The following is a 2,824-nucleotide window of genomic DNA, read 5'->3' on the forward strand; positions in this document are numbered from 1 at the left end:
GCTGAAATAATACAGTTAGAGAGGATAAGTTAGAGATTCTCTTCTGAATCACACCCCTACCCCAAAGCAAACCAGTAAGCTAGACACTGCCACTGCCTGTGCTGGGAGAAGTCCACCACAGTAGGTTATCTTTAGTCGTCGGTTTTCAGGGAAAAGAACGTGACCAAGCATCTTTTCTATTTACCAAGACAAAAATGAGGCTGAGGGAACACTGGAAAAAGTGAGTGCAACAGAGGTGTTGGAGCTGAAGTTTCCCCACTTCTTCAGCTGTATAAACACAACCTGGTTGCCTGCACAACAACAAAAGGATTGTTATTAACCATTCTGGCCATTGACGAGATAGGAACCTGGGTTGCACTAGGAGAATGAGTCAGGTGACAAAGTTTAGGTATCTAGGGTCACTGGACTTGCCTTGGGATAGCCAAGTGGGCCTCTATGTGTCACTCCAGAAGGACAAAAGTCCTCTTTCTGCTCTTTCTGGCCCGGCCCCACTGGCTTGTCTTCAGGTATCCTGAGACATCACAAAGGGTATCAGGCACCTCTCTGCAGGAAATCAAAGCCTCATGTAGAACCTAGTAGAAGTAGAACCTACTCTCTGAAGTAGAAATCTACCTGCCAGTCAGACCTGCCAGTTCCATGCCTGGAACTCAGATGGCTGTATTGGCTGGACCTCCAATAACTATTGGGAAATGTGCTTATAGATGCCTTAATGTAGATTGCTTAATACTGAAGGAAATCCTGCCCTTGGGGTTCTAATCTGATGAATTCCATCCTTTCTGAACTTCAAAAAATGCTGTAGGTCCCCAAATGCAGTTTAAACATTGTGCCTGTCAAAGACATCAGTGTAGGCCCTAAGAAACGAGCATTGGGTCCAAAACAAAACCAGAGAATGAACACAGAAAATGGAAAATACAGCTTCCCTGGTTCTCCCCCAACAATCAACAAGAGGCATTTCAGCATAAAGCAAGCAGTTTCTAATTATTTTGCACAATATACCGTCTGCCTTCATCATCTGAAGTGCACACTGCTGAGACAGATTCAACACCTTGTTCACCAGGCCTCCAGCCTGTCCTCTGGAGGGGGCTTATTTTGTCCCAGGTGCAGGACTTTGCAAATGACTAGCTATACTGCAATTACAACAGGCTCTGGTATTATGTAAACACCATAAGAGAGGCTTTTGGTGGATTTCAGCTAAATCCCCTAAGTTCACTCAAAATACCCTCAAGTCCAAGCTGCCTGTGTAGGCTCTCTCAAAAGTCAGTCTGCTGAGAACATCAACTGGAGTCTTGTGCACTTTTCTAGAATGGTCAGAACATGCAAGGCTTGGAGAAGAAAGCTACTTTAGTCCATCCCTGAAATAAATACTGATACACAAAAGTGAAATGTTATGAATGCTTTAATAATAAAAGCAAGAAACACGCAATAAACTTCAGAAGGAAATACTACTTCACTCCGCCAAAAGATTTTTTTTTAAGATCCATACATTTTTCACTGTAAGAAATGTTGCTATTTACCTCTTTCCCATCTGTCTGTTGTTTTGCTCATGATTATATTTTTGTTTTGTTTTGCTGACAATGGTTCTTTTGGCTATAAATAGTATATGAATTTTAAATTAACAGTTCCAACAATTAGTGTGACATTTCCAAAAAAATTCATCCCTCTATTTCAGCTGACTCCACTGTTCACATTTGAAATTTCTTTGTTATAACTTCCCATGTTCCATCATGGAAATGTTGAAAAATGGTGTTAACTTTAGAGAAGAAAAGCCATCCCAAGGGAATGCTCCAATCCGTACCTCTACCTCATTAACTCTGTAATTCCTGAACCTCTCAAGTTGATACCCAGTTGCCCTGTCCATCTGCTAAATTATCTGGCAAGCCAATGACATTCTCTTCTGCATGTGCATTCAGTTTTTCTTAATTTATTTCTGTTCATTCTATTGTTTAAACATTTCTTAGTCTAAACACCTCTGAAAATTTCTATCACCTGTCCATCTCTCCATTGAGCCAGCTCTTTTTAGGGTTCATGTCCTGAGGAAACTGGAGTTCAGGGGGACCAGAGTAAAAGGTATAACCTCTTTTAAATTAAGATTTTTTCTTTCTTTCATTAAAAAAGGTTTTGAAATTCTTTTTCAATGGTGATGAATATTCCTTCTGTTTCTGTGCATAGTGAGTAGAACAGGTAAAGACAGTGCTAATTAGAACAGACAAAGGCTTTGCAAATAAAGCTCTTGACGCTGCTGTGGGCTGCAGTGACAAGAGAATAGACTGTAACAAGAACTCTTATTGCCAGCACATGAATCAAAGTTTGGCTCTGGCCACTCGTTGCTTGATCACAAAGATACTTTTCCTCTCTCTGCCTGATTCCCATCAGGATGTAAGCCGGAGTAATTTCCTTCCAATGTTTCTTCATTTCCACTCTTCTTGTCATATGTAATTAAAACAAATGACAAACAGAAATTATGCTGTACATATTCATTGAAACACATCTGGGAGCTCCCTAATTAGCTACACAATGCTTACAACTCTACGGGGAGTGGCAGAAAACAAAACGCAGAGCTCATCATGGTTGTCAGCATTTTAACAAGCCCCTTGAGAAATGTGGTGCTCCCTCCCTGTTACTTTGTAGCTGTGGCAAAATCTGGCAAGCTGCCTTGAAGAAATGACAGGCAGAAGCAGAAAGAAAAGTTACTTGGAGTTTTAATGGAGCCCAGTGTGAGATGCGAGACCAGAAACGTGGTTGGACAATGTGTTCCCACCAGGGCTCATTAGAGCAGAAACTCACAGACTTTGATCACAGGCAGCACAGAAAGCCATAGACTTCT

This window comes from Gymnogyps californianus, chromosome 28 (genome assembly GCF_018139145.2).
Source record: "Gymnogyps californianus isolate 813 chromosome 28, ASM1813914v2, whole genome shotgun sequence".
Classification (NCBI taxonomy): Eukaryota; Metazoa; Chordata; class Aves; order Accipitriformes; family Cathartidae; genus Gymnogyps; species Gymnogyps californianus.